The 15,134-nt window shown below is 41.3% G+C and overlaps 1 protein-coding gene across 4 annotated transcripts in view; it reads right to left on the minus strand.

Moving 5' to 3' along the window:
- WLS (Wnt ligand secretion mediator) overlaps nt 1-15,134 on the minus strand; it is a 95,861-nt gene that overhangs the window by 43,109 nt on the left and 37,618 nt on the right. The window lies entirely within an intron of this gene.

Genomic DNA, 15,134 nt, shown 5'->3' on the forward strand with positions numbered 1-15,134 from the left:
TTCCAGGGCCAAATGGAAAGGGAGCTTTTCAGGGAAGCAATCCTGAGGGATGTGCCACCTCCTTTCCCCCTCACTGTCTGAATTACAATATGGGGTTGCACTAACGTTCTGCTGGAGATGGGCAGTGGGGGCAAAGGAGGAAACAGGATGTAACCCCAGGGACGAGAAACCAAAGAGTTCTCTGAGTTTAAGGATTAAGCAAAGTAATAAAAGGGTGGGCCTCTGAGATCTGTACCATGCCTGTCCAAGTCTATAGGGATGAGAATAATTTGGACTACTTGGAAGAGATTCCAGGGAAGAAAAATTGTGAAGCACTCATTTGAGTACAACATATCATGTCCCTGGTAATCTACTCAAGCCCACTTGGCCAGAAGTGGAAAAGAAGCCCATTAGGAACTGAGAATCCCTAACAGTTGGCACTGCCAAGACGGCCTCTGTATACTTCTGCAACCCCAGTACTAGACGTACCATCTAATCCAATTCATTTTTCCTTTATCATATACTTGTAAGCATAAGAGCGGAGGATACAAAAGAGATACAAAGCAAAGTCATTGCCCTTAGTGGTTCTCAGTCCAGTGGGGAAGGCAGGCATATACATAAATACATATAATTCCACGTGGTTAGTACTACATTAGAGTATATATAAAGTATACAGTCAGCACAAAGATGTCAAGCATGCTGGGGTGAGGGTCAAAGAATATAGCACAGAACACATAATCTTCTGGATCATCTCATCAGAAGAAGTGATGTTTTACTGCTAGTCACAGGGTAAGGGTTCCCTAGGTAATGAAGTAAGGGAAGGAACTGCAGGCAGAGGGAGCTGAACATGTAAAAAGTCATGGAATCACAGACTCATGCAGTGCAGTCAGGAAATCAGCTAATTCAGTATGGGGGGAATGGAGAAGTGGAGAGAAGAGACAAGGCTGAAGAGCAGCCAGGGTCCGATGACAAGAAGCTCGTCTGAACGCTGCTGCGGCGTTTCGTTTGGAAGGAGGTTTAAGCAAGGAGATCTGGCAGCTGTGTGAAAGGCAGGCTGGGGTGAGGCTGGGGGATGGGGAGGTGGAGATCCTGAGGAAACGGAAGCCCGCTGCACCCACACCATTCTCTGCATGCTTAAGGTTATTTAATCTTGTAGAAAATACTACCAGAAGGACTTTCCCTGTTTTCTAAGGAATCTGAACTCAACAATGAACCAATTTTTTCCTAACAAAGCCAGATAAATCAGAACCATCCAAGCTGGCAAGTGTTAAAACACTGGAAAGCAAATGTGGCAACAGCTCTTTCCTATTTGACCATCAACATAAATGTGGGTAGAAAACAAACTTGACAGCCAGGGAGGAAAACACACAGTGGGCTTCTTTGCTTTCTCCCCAGGTCGCCGCCAGTGCACAGGGCATTTAGAAGAGCTGACTTGATGGATACAAAAATCTACCTGCCTCTCTCTCTCTCTCTGAATGCAATTAGAGAAGAGGGCTTCATTCACACTGAATCTAAAAATAGATGGCGGTGGAGTTCACAGACTGGCAGCTGCATTCTCATACAGTAACCAGGAAAGGAAAAGGGATGGCTAATTTAACTTAACAACTTCCAAAACAAACAGTGCAGAAGAAGTCCAGGGTAAAGAGAAAACACAAAGGTCAGCTCTTCAAAGAGCTGGAAGAGGAATGGGGTCACTCTGTGGCAGCTTATTTGTCCTCCCCAAATCCTGATGAAACCAGCTAAGTAGTCGAAGAGCTCTGGCAGATGAAGCTGCTAAAGGAACCCAGGCAAGACCAGGAGGAAGGGCCAGAGCTGGCCCTCTTTTAACTTCCTCATTCATTACCTGGACACCAAGGAAACTAAAAGTCGTACACTTTTAGATAAGATAAATAAGCCCCTTTTCCCCCCCTTCACTGTATCTAAATTACACTCTGCCTACCCTGGGGCAGGAAAAAAAAATGTCTCCAGGAAATAAACATGAATCATTAAGGGGGAGAAACCAGGTGTCTAACAGACATGAACCATTTCTTCCCTCTCCTCGATCTGCCCTGCCCAAGGAGGGGGTCATGGCTGAGCTTCAAAAGGAACAAGGCAATGCTTGTGGCCAGGACAGGCTCCCTCTCACTCTCCCACAGGCCATGTGAGCTCTCAGCAGCGCTGCTGGCCAGCTAAATGTCAGATGGCTGCACCCCGGCATTCCCGCGCCGCACTCCATCCATCGCCCTGGTGACTAAGCTGTTTCAACAGCTGTGTTATTGCTGGAGTCAGGCCAGTGTTCTTCACACAGAGTATTTGTTTCGCGCGGCTTATGTAGGGAATTACTGCATTCAGGATTCGGGGTTCTATTTGCAGTTCAGGTCCTGCCCTTGATTAATCAGCGAGGACTGTCCCTGAGCTTGAGCTCTGAGCAGCAATGGGACAATACTGAGCTGCCAGCCAGGCTTCCAGGAGATAGACAGATTCATAACACCACAAAAAGGGGAGAGAAGGCATGTGAGTCTGTGTTAGAGACAGAGGAAGCATAACCAAAAATCACGACCCTTGCTTGAGCCCTGGAAGACCTCCATTGCCCCTCGTGCAAAATAGGCCACCGGTGCTAACCAGCTAAGGAGCTGGTTCCTTCTGTTCTTCCCCTCTAGCCAGCTCTGTCTTTCCTTTGATGTAATTTTCCATTCAGGTCTTGTTGGCACCCCCCTTGCCTCTGCTGCTGCATGCATCTCCCCCACAAACTTGCCCCTGAGCACAGAGCATCCTTCTGTGTACTCACTCCATCCTCAGCCCCTGGCCTCCTCCCCTCTCATCACATGGCTTACCATCATTTATGTCCCCATCACCACTAAAGCAAGTTGGGCCTGTGACTTGTTCATCTCCCTCACCACCCCACATCTCAAGCCCCCTTGCTCAGCATGACAGGTGCTCTAACTGCTGAGCCAACCAACCAAATGCCCTTACACGGAGGGTGAAGGAGAACGGGGAATGGGAAAGGGCCTTGCACTGGCAGCCCGTGTATTTCCAGCTGGCAGGACCAATTCCCATTTCTAGTCCATTCTAGACTGCATCCACCTAAGAGCCCTCTTACCTGTTCTCTCTCCTTAGTGCTCACCAAGAGCAATTGGACTATATTTTCTGAGTTTGAGGAGATCACAGAAATGTGAGTTTTCTTAAAAAGGGGGTACTTGTTGTATTTTAAAAAGGAATAAAATAGTGATTCTGGAAAGTTCATAGTTTTGAGTGCCTACTAGGTGTATGAATTTTCAGCCCCACAAAGGTGCCAGCCTGGTATAAATGATCACCTGCAATCTCAAAATGGGGAAACTGAGGTGCATGGTCATCCTAATAGTGTGGGAGGGGGGCAAACTAGGAGCCTAGGTTTGCCTGACTCCACAGTTCAAGTTCTTTCCCATTATGTCATGAGTTAGGAGACCTGTTTCTTGCTCTGGAAAAGCCACTAATTACCTGTACAAATTGAGTAAGTCTCTTTACATACTGTGTTCTTTCATTAAATGTTGAAGTTAGATCGCAAGATTAGGTCCTTCTGGTTCCACCATTTCATGAGTGTAGAAGTCTGAAACACCACCAACTGCCTTCTACGTTTGAGCACTGTGGCAGAAACAATTCCTGCCCTCGGGACACTTAACAGTGGAGCTGGAGTGACAAGAGATAAAAACTTGAGTTTGACTAATGTAAGAGTTGAACAGTAACAAACACAAAAATACCAGGGTACTTGGCAATGCTTGAGAAGAAAGAGTCATAACTAGAAAAAGGACAATAGTTATATTTCAACAATGGTTTCTGCCTCCCTCCCCCCACACCCCCAAAAATATCTTTATGCTGCCTGCAGGAAAAGCCAGCTGCCAGGAGGGATCCCATCTGTTTCACAGGAAAGCTTTGTTTCTGACAAGTTTTGTAAAGGAAAAAGTAGGCTAGAACAAGCTTTTTATTTCAAACCCACCTTTTCTTCATTGCCATGAATGAAGAGGGGATACAAATGAGAGGAGGCAGCCACGGAAAAAAAATAATATGGCTGGTGGTTCCTGACCCCTTGGATTCCTGCCGTCAGAGAAGCCCAAGAGGCAACATTTAATTGTGGAAAAACCAGCCTTGCTCTCCTCTTATCTTTTTCCTCTGTGACTTAAACCCACAATTACTGGCAACCCCTAGATTCCGAGTTGCTCAGCTGGCGGTGGCAGCAATTGCTGTGTCTGTAGCTGAAAAGCAAAAGAAGACTCAGATTTTACCTGCCTCCTAAGCCAGCCTTGAGCAAACACAGCCCTAACCCAGCTCTCCGACTTCTCCCATTAAAAAGTTCACAGATGCCCTCCCATCAGGAATACCACAGTGGGAGAAGTCCAAACAGGAAAAAAAAGAAATGTGGTTTCCAGCTGCTATATAATACAAAGGACAGGCTACAAGTCTCAAATCCTGAATTCCACATTCTATTTCTGCACTAGATGCATGATTTTCAATTCCTTTGCTTAAGGATCACACTCCAAATTCCTTAGCCTGGCCAGCAAGAAAACTCACCAAGCAGCCAGCCTCTACCTCTTTCAGGAGCTCATTTTTTCTCTCCAGTATGGGATTCTTCTACAGCCTGACAAGATTCTTCTACAGGCTTCTGTTCTTTGCATACAATCTGTTATTTTACAGCATTTCACGGTGCAAAAGGTGAGTCTTAGTCCTGACTTTCTCACCCGTAAACCAGGTAACATTGGAGAAGTCACACCAACTTCCATAATTTCAGTTCGTAGATCTTCAAGAGGCTGTCTCCCAGATACTTCTGCTCCAATCTTGAATTATTATTCTATTCTATAAAACATTTTACTTCCCATGTTAATATGTTCAGTCAAATATGATTAAATCGTGCCTTTAGGAATATTCTCTTAAGAACACTGAGAATTTCCCACATCTTCTACTTATGGTGTTCTCTGATTGTTTAAGTGTTGATCAACACACAATTTGACATTGATGCAGTCTACTTATACCATGAACTTGGAGCTGTTACCTTGAAATTCATAAACTTAAGAATTCCAGAGGTAACCTTCAGGACTTCAGCTGAAATATGACACAAAATGTCTGAACGGGACCTATGTACTTTTTCCTCCCAAGGTTAGGGTCTCTGATCCAAAGCCTGAACCACTGTCCTGAAGTAATGGAACCTGTGGCTAGTAGCACCCACCCAGGTCCTTGCTTTGCACACTCAGCCCTGTTGCCTCCCTTTCTGGGCTTTTGCAGTTCTCTGCAGAGTTCATACTCCTCCTCTCTGCTCAAGTCCAAGAATAGTAATTACTCTCTGTCACTGAGCACTCACTGTGTATTAAGCACTTACTATGTAAAAGCCTAATAGTATTATTCTAGTTTCAACCTTAAAGTGATCCTATAATGGTGGTACCTCTATTATGTCTATTTTATAGATGAAGAAATTGAAGCACAGGGAAGCTCAGAGACAATTTTGGGGACACAAATGTGTCACATAATTTATAAGTGGCAAGCAGGGATGTGGCACAAACACTCTGGCTTCAAAATAAAACAAAATAAGGTTGCCGTTGAACTATTTCTCTGCTATCAGAAAGTAGACAGTCACAAATTCCAACATCTCCTTTCAGCCTCCAACCTTCAATACTCAACTAAATATTACCTTCTGTGTTCATAGAATACTCTGGGCATTTTACACTGAACACATTGGTGTAATTTTTTATTTCCTTCTCACCAGACTGTGAGCTCCTTACCAATTATTTTGAGTACATCCTGAGTATTTACTATGCCCAGGGCTGTACTAAGTATGGGGACCAAAGATGAACAAGATACAGAACTTGCTCTCAAAATTCAGTCAAACACTGATGCACAGTGACTGCAGTGGGGTATGGGGGGGACTTGATAATATGGGTGAATGCAGTAACCACAATGTTTTTCATGTGAAACCTTCCTAAGCATGGATATCAATGATACCTTAATAAAACAAAAATTCAGTCTAACAAGATAGAAGTAAACAAAGCAGGGCCATGAGGTTTTTTTGAAATTGTGTTATGAAAGACAGGAACTTATCTTTGTATCTTAAATACTCAGTTAAGAAATGCCAGCACAGTCCAATAAATGACCATTGAATGAAGGAAGGAAGCTGGGAAGGAGGCCTCAGAAGCCAGACAGTTAAATTAAAAGATCTACCATCCCTTTATGAAAACTCTTTGAGGTTATTTATACACTGACTCACCTAAAAACTGCTTCCTGTGTTGGTGTCTATGATACATTTTTTAATGTCAGACTAAAAATACACTTCCAGTACACCAATCCTGTCTGCTCGCCCAAGGCCTAGAAACGAACACAAGGTAACATGCAACAAAATGAAATATAAGAAAACTCCCTCATTTCAGCACTAAGCTCACTCCGTAGCAGAGGGGCATCCACCACCCCTGAACGGCATCTTCTAAAATGGTTCCCCCTTGAGGGTCTCTGAAGTCACCTATTTACAAAGCCAAAAGAATACTCATGAGATTTTTATAGAGCCAAAGAATTTTAAGTGAGTCATGGGCTCTAAGCAAAAGAGAGGCAGAGTAGATGGGAACTTAGTGGTCATCTAGTATAATTTCCCACTCAGAACAGGAAGACACTCCGTAGCACTACTGACAGACTCATGGTAGGATCAAGGCACTAACGTCTCAAGATCACCTTTGCTTACAATTCCTCTACTTCCCAGCTCGGAGACTTTGTACAAATCATTTAATCCCTTCCATCCTGAGTTTCCTTGTTCTGCCAGGGAGAATTGTTGAGATGACAGGTGAAATAAAAGCAAAGTTGTCTTGATCAGAGATGATCTGGTTGTAAGTAACAGGACTTCACCCACACTAGCTTAAGTAGAATTAGTTGGAAGGACACAAGGGTATTTCATGAAACTCAAGGGCAGATAGGGTGGACATGCTTGAGGGACTGGCACCAGGAAGAAAGTCATCATTTGTAGCTGATCAGAATCACCCACTATGGCCCTTCATCTCCACTATTCTCTTTGCAGTTGGTTTTTCCACTCTGCCAACCAGCTTTCTCTGCCTCATCTTCTCCATGCATGTGGTGAATGATGGCTGCCCGGGTAGCCCTGAGAAATTTTCGGTTTAAATGCCAATGAAGGCCCAGAAATACTGAATCCTGATTTTCACAAGAGTCGATCTGTTGTCCCTTGGGTCAAGGGCCCACCTTAATCCAATCAGCTGTGGTTAGGGGTCTGCTCACGCGGCCAGCTGCCCGCTCAGCAGGTGTGGTGCAGGCCCGCACACTGAGGGAGGGGAGACAGGCAAGTACTGAAAGAAAATGGTATGAGACCAAAGCAAACGGCTGGCAACAAAGCTAATCATCAGCATCTCTGGTACATAACCACTTCGTAAAGAAATTACCACCTAATGCAAGCTTTCTTTGTGACCATCATTAGGAATTCCACCAACAGCTTCCTCTTGATTACTACCAGTGACAGGCTGCTCACTCTCTGAAGAGACAGCCTTTTCATTAAGCTGAATAACTCCAACAATTATAACTTTTTTGTATGTGAAACAGCAACTATTTTTAAGATACTACACTTAAATATTTTCAATCTTCTTCCAAACCTTACCTTTAAAGAAGGCATAATCTTGCTTGTTAGGTCAGACTGGGGGCTTTCCTTTGCTCTAATATATTAATATCTATTAAGGCAGGAAAGAGATTCACCGGACAATTATTTTAGGGAACAACCTAGACCAGAACCTCTTTTTCCTTTATACAATTACTATTACCTCTCCTACTAACACCACGAGCACTAACTACTAAAGCAAAAGAGGAATTGGAACCATTTCTAGGGCCAGTGTGTAGAAAGTAGGTAGATGTTGAGGGAAATGGTTGTTTCCAATGTAGAGTCTCTGGCACTTTTCCATAGAATTCTCAGTAGAATTCTGCCTTGCTTAACAAAGGATTTTCCTCTCCCCATCTGATTTCCTTTTGCTCTGAAAAGCACAATCCAGAAAATAATTGTATTTCATATGTTCTTAGGTTACCCAAAATAAGATATGATTCCCTGTCAAATAACCTCACATAGGCCATGTGATGACTGACTGGCATTTAAATATGACAAGAATACCCACAGGTAGAAGAGGAGATATAAAAACAGAAACATCATATACACAGGAGGGGTGCTATCAAGGAATCTGCTCTGCTTTGCTGTTCACAATTTTCATTGATGTCACCAGGCTTTTATTTTAGTAACCAGGATATACTTGTTATGGATGCAAAGAGAATCTCCTCATTTATATTCTAAACTCAGAGCAGGAAATGAGACACGTGGGTGATCTGCAGCTGTGGCACTATAAACAGGACCAGCCTACCTCCCAGTCTACATTCTAGGCGCACACATTCCCTGAACTACAGATTGGGAGATTCAAAAAAAATAGAAAAGACACCATTTTACAAAGACCAGCACAACTTCTGTCCAAGCATATGAGAGGCTGCCATTCGGTAGAAGGCTTGCTGTATATAGTCGTGTGCTTGTTGCTATGCACCATCCACCTACCTACATGGCTGATGTACAACTAGGAGGTTCTGCTCTGTCTTCAGCCAGCTGTTCTGGTGGGCAAGTATCACTGGGTGTAAGGTTTCTTCATCCGGTAAACTAAAGGATTTGCCCTTTAACATTCTTGGGGCAAGCACCCATCTGAAACCTTGACAAAAACCACAAACCTCCTTACTCCAAAAATGTATATAAGGGAAGGTGACTGAAATTTTACACAGGGCATCAGGAGGCTCACTTGGCTCTTGAACTCCACCCATAGGCTTCCTGGTTGAAGACAATTAGACCACCAAGCACTCAAATGTTCCTCCCAGTGCTCAAAGTCTGCAATCAAATGGCTGATGTTTAGTAACAATTACTGCAAATTATTTAACATCATAGACGAACGCATTTTGTTAAGACTAGAGACCGACCCAATACAATCTACTTTTCAATGTTAAACTAACCAGTAAGCCAACAGATGACTGGACAGAAGCAGGAAGAAATGGACACAGAAAATTATAAACGTTACTAAAAAAACTGGGAATGCTTTAAAGGAACCTAACTGTTTCTTGATTGGATTTTTTCATTTGGAAATAGGTAACACAAAACAATTGAGCCAGATATAGAGATCCAGAGAGCTATACAGTCATGCTGTCCAAATAATGAGCTTACCAATCACCACACCCAAACAAAACAAAGCCAAAGGTCCCCATACTCCTGCTACTATAAACATGTTTAACTGGTTAATTCCAAAGTTGTGCCCAAGAGTCCCTCAAAAGGAAAGATAATCCATGAATGAAAGCAACAATCACAATGTCCCTAATTTTTTACTAACCTGGGTTAATCATCAAGTAGTCTTCTCCCATGAGTTTAGTTTATTTCTATCCCAAGTCAGTAGGTAAGACAGACTCATACTAAATTCTAGGTTCTAGCCTTGATTTGAATGGGGCACACAACTCAATAAGAAGAAAGAGGACTGGCCATATAAGCTCATCTCAAATACCAACAACCTCCCTACCTTTAACCCACTACCACAAACCCTACTCCAGTTAAATCTCCTGGATTGTTTTGGCATGTTTTGAACTTTTTCAGCTTATCTTATTTTGGAAGGAGGAAAAAGAAAGCAAAGGGAAAAATTTTAAGTTTTTATTGCTGCTCACACTGACTATGATTGAGGTTGGTAAAGAAATTAAAGTGGTAACACTAAAAATTTTGCTGACACTGGCCTGCAATAAAAACTATCCAATCAGAAATGTTTCTTATAAACAGAGGCTATAACATGGTCATGAATCCAAGAAGGTCTCTTTTTGGGGAGAATGCGAATGGGAGGGTAGAATCTGATTTCTTCTTAGTTGCGTCAACATACTTTGTTAAGGAGGATTACTTGATGAAGCAGGGAAATCCAGTCATATGAATACATTACTTACGGCATGCTCCATCTTAAGTTACAGTTTAATGGTGTATGGAATCCTCTGCCCCATTAAGCTTTCTTTGTGGACCTTTCCCAAGAGGCATTTGAAAACACAGAATTAAGAGCCATCCTCTTGCTAATGGCTAACAATAAATTCACAGGCTTTCTTCCTTCTATAAATTAACCCCTAATCATTTTGGAAAATGTTATTTTTACAGTCAACATTGCCTCTATTTTAACTGTCTTCACACAGTGTCTAACATTCCACAACAGATGCACCAGTGGAAGAGCACAATCACATCACAAAATGTTAGGCAAATTTTTCCCAGGACACTCAGCCATCTAATTTGAAAACTGGTCGGTCACAGTATCTTTTTTTTTTAACTAGAAATATGTTTTACAGAAATGTTTCCCGTTTGAGGGAAGAGAAAAATCACTGGTAAGTTATAGAAACAATTTCATTGTTTCCTGTAGTCTTTTGCAATAATGAAACAAGCAAGTAGGACTTAACACTCAATTGTAGTGTACAACACAGGGCTCAAGGCAAAACATAATGTCTTCTGACTTTTAAGACGTAATAGACATTCTGGTTTTCCCTACCTACCCCATACCATTTACTAGTATTTCTTCATCCTAAGGGATTTTTAAGGCCCCTGAAATCCTAGATTTATTACTCAAGAAGATCGATCCATTCTGCAGCTTCTGTCAATGAGTCTCAGTGTTTCTATTTCAACAGCCTGTAGATATGAAAGATGGATAGAAACATGTCAAAAAACAAACAAAATATACCTCTTTCTTTGATCTCTGCACCCAGGTTTCTCAGAAGAAGCCCCAGGGAGAGTCTGAGGTTATGTGAAGTGTGTGACTTGCAGTTGTAAACAGTAGATGACATTCTGTTATAAGTGGGCACCATCTTATTAGTCCATCCAAACTGACATTCCACAAATGTATATATAAATTAAGTGACTGATAATACACTTTAAAAAGAATGAAGTACACTCACTCTAGAGGATATTTTCATATAACAGAATCTGGTGTTGCAGAAAAATCTGAGCCCATCACATAGGTAAACATTTGTTTTTTTTCCAGTGATTGACCATACATCCATATACCAGATGCTTAGGCAGACTTTTTTTCTGATACTCTTTTCAGTCTATTCACACTCCCTCCATTTCTTAACTCATTGGAATAAAAATTAAAGTCCTATGTCCTTTACAACTCTACAAAAAAACTGTGCCTGTGTCCTGACTAATAGGTTAATTCCATGCACCTGAAATGTTCAGGAAACTATCACTGACTCAATTTTGACAGGTCTGCTCAGAATTTGTAATTACTATTCACTGAAAGGTCAATTACTCCTGCTTCTAAGCATCTATAAGCCTCTAGATTCTCTTCAATTGCTTCTCCCTGCTTTTGCTCCCCGTTTTTTTTAAATATCGCTATTTAAAAGTTGAACTGGATACTATTTTTATAAGTATCATTGAATGACAACTATAGGTTTTAAAAAATGTTTAATTTTAAAAGCTGAAACGTAGGAGTTCTATTTAAAATTTTCTCAAAAGTGGATACATTTTTTTGCATAATATGCATGGAATCTCCTTTCTCAATAATCAAATATACTATACCCATTCTCTAACTACCATTGTTATTATAAATTACCCTATAAGGTCACCATACCCTTCCAAAGGCATCAGCCTGATTAAATCTTGGAGCCAATAAAACACTGACCAGCTTTGAAAGTTTAAGTCAGTGCTTTTCTAGTTTCTGTGGGTTTGTCAAGATTTCAAATCCTAGCAAAAACCTGTATCACATTTAAATTGAAAAGCTTAGAAGGAATAAACATTTAACACCAAATGACTAAAAATCATATATAGTCCTTAGTTTATTTTATCCACTCAAGACCCTTCAAAGATCAGTGAAAACTCTGACTATATATATAGGAAATCCCAACTTTAATTTCATAGTCCAAATGTAAACTCTCTTCTCATTACTTGAAACCTGAAATTCATTTCATAGACTGCCTAGGAAAGTTTAAGGAAAAAATAAGATTGGTTCTGACTTTTCCTTACATTTGAGGTAATATTGTCACAGCTGAATTTTTGGTAAACAGTTAATGGTCCACATATATTAGGATCTTGTTGACCACATTCCTGATCTCTCTTTTCTTCTGTTCATTTATTGCTGTCAGAAAGGCACCCAAACTAATGATAAGCTGTAAAAAGTAAACAGGCAGGCTCATGCATTTTTAATATAAGGTTCAGAGGAAAACACAGACTTACAGTGTCTCATAAATATTATTATAATTACAATATATGTGTGTTTATATACACACACACAATTATATATATACATCAAGCAAAGACAAACCATCACTCCTTCCTTAATCGATGCCTTCCTCAGTGTCCATAAACAAATGTATAGAGAGTAAATTTAAGAAAAAAAATATTTACACAAACCAAACATGTAACCTTCTCATATTAAAGTCAACAGACTCCACCTGCTGCTACTGCTCAAGAGGAGTATTTTTTTAATCTTGATGGCTTTATGGTTCCAGTTATTTTATACATTTATTAAATGAACTGTTAGTTGTCTATGTTGTTAATGTTTTGCCCTTATTAATTAAGTGTAGGCCCTCATATTACAATAAATTTAGGGATTTTTTTTAAAGGATAAAAATCTGTAGTACAATCTTCTTCTAGATGAAGATAAAATATATGTGGAGCCTAAATATGTACTTGAGAGAGAAAAAACATAAGACACATTCATACTTTATTGACATACAGAAATGCTTTAGTTAAAGCCTCACCTACACAGGCATTTTTGTTTTTTAGGATTAATATTTTCTGGGAAATAATTCATCTGTGAAGTTATTAAGATATTAAGATATGTAAGTAACAGGTTCTGATCGCCAATTAGAATGTGACGGGTTCCCCACATACCCAACAATTCTTGGACACCAAGATTTCCAGGGTGTCCTATAATTCAACTCAGTTCTGACATATTATCTACCCAGAGATGGCATCAGATTCCACAGGTTAAAGCCTCAGTTCCGCGAGTCCATTTTAGACGCCAATCACAAGCCCAGGTTGTTACCTGTACTTCTGACCACCTGGCTATAAGTCAGGGGTTCCCACAACCTCCTCCTTGGGTTCAGTTAATTTGCTAGAGCAGCTCACAGAACTCATAGCAGGTCTGCTCACTCACTAGATCACCGACTTACTACAAAGGTTGTGAACCGACAGCCAGTTGAAGAGATGCATAGGGTGAGGTCCCTAACAAAGGAATTCTGTCCTTCTGTAGTTTGGGATCCAGCACAGAGGCACACAGAAGCACTCTGGCTTCCCAACCTGAAAACTTTCCAAACCCCCTCCTCCTGGGTTTTTATGGAGCTTTCATTACATAGGCATATTGATTAAATCACTGGGAGCTGGGGACTGATTCACCCTCCAGGCCCTCTCCCCTGCTCAGAAACAGGACAAGTCACTGAAAGTTCCAACCCTCTATTCATGATTGGCTCCTCTGGCAGCCAGCCCCCATCCTTAGGAGCTTTCCAAACGTCATCTCATTAACATAAGTCAGCTGTGGTGGAAAAGTTCTTGTTATAAATAGCAAGACACCCATTCCACCTTTATTGCTCTGAAGTGGTTTCAGGAACTGAGGACAAGAAACCAAACATTATAACAAAAGATGTTCAGTTATTGCTCAAGAAATTCCAGGGGTTTGGGGAACTATGAGCCAGGAAGTGTGGATGAAGACCAAATACATATGAGAAATATATTTTGGTCATCTGAATGACCACATGCATATTTCTTATAAATCACAATATCTCAGCATTGCATATTCTGCTCATCATAGCATGTATCTTTCTTTTTGGTAAGTTTAAGTGTTTCCCAACCATGGGCTTCTTTAACTCCTTATAAAGATATGTTTTGTTCAATCTTGTGCCCTCAGCACCTAGTATGGTTGAGACTTAAATGAAGTTTGGATGAGTGAATGACTATGTTTACCACTAATGAATAAGTCAATAGGCAAGAGTATGGGGACACGGGAAATACCACTTGAATGTTTCAGGCTATTGTGCAAATCTGAGCCTACATGTCAGCTGTCCCATCCATCTAGAATGTTCTTCACCCTCACCCCCAACTCCTCTTTAAAAGTGTTCACTCTTTAACACTGACCTTCAATACCTGCTCATCTCTACACACACACACACACACACACACACACACACACACACACACACACACACACACACACACACACCAAAGCAGCCTTCCCTTTTCCAGCTCTAAAGCCTTTTCTCCTGGGCATATCTTGGCTGCAGTACCCAGCACACTATCCTATAATAACTGGTTATTTGCCCATCACTTCCACTTGATTATAAGCTCCTTGAAGGAAGGTGTCTTCATCTGTGTCCACATGCTGAGCATTAGCAGTGTGCCTGGCAGTAGTGAGCATTCAAAACTAGTTAGAAATAATGGGTAAGAGAACCAATAGGGTGGGGGGATGCATTCTGCAAAATTATCTCAATGTAATCTGTGTTTGTTCCACGTAAGATGTTAACCAGGCATATACTGTTCCAACTCCTCAACAGAGTATTACTATGATTATATATCAAGATTATTGCTGATACAGGAACATTTGAAAAAGTGTGTTAATCCACAGAGACCCCAAGGCAGAGAGATCTTCAACACACTTTTTTCTCTTTTCCCCTCTCTCCTGATCCTGATGGCGTTAAAAAATGTTTTCTTCCTTCTTGACGTACGATTCCCTATCCTGTTCCCAGATGCCATATGTGGATCTGCTTCCCAGAAATCACCCAATAATCTCTTCCTCATGAAATGTTTATATTCTCCATCCCCTGAGGATCTTGAACCACAGCTGAGGAAGCTAAAAAATAACCTGGTTTTGTGGGAAAACAGGTGCTCATAGGCTGGTGTTTCCATTTTGACAGGGATCTTTTCTAAGATGGCTTTACCCCAAGGTCAGTGGAAAAAGACATTTTGAAACAAGGGACTTCTCAGAAACCCTCAAATCACTCCTCTGGGGTGAGCTCCCTGTGGCACTAGAAAGGTGATGAAGCGTGGTGGTTAGGACAGGCTCTGAAGAACTAGGCTACGTGGGTTTGAATCCCAGCTCTTTCACTCCCTGGCCTTCCGACCTTGGGTAACCTCACTGTTGCCCAAGGTTCCTATCTGTAAAATGAAACAATGTTAAGACCTACTTCAAAGAACTGCTGGGAAG

This window comes from Manis javanica, chromosome 4 (genome assembly GCF_040802235.1).
Source record: "Manis javanica isolate MJ-LG chromosome 4, MJ_LKY, whole genome shotgun sequence".
Lineage (NCBI taxonomy): Eukaryota > Metazoa > Chordata > Mammalia > Pholidota > Manidae > Manis > Manis javanica.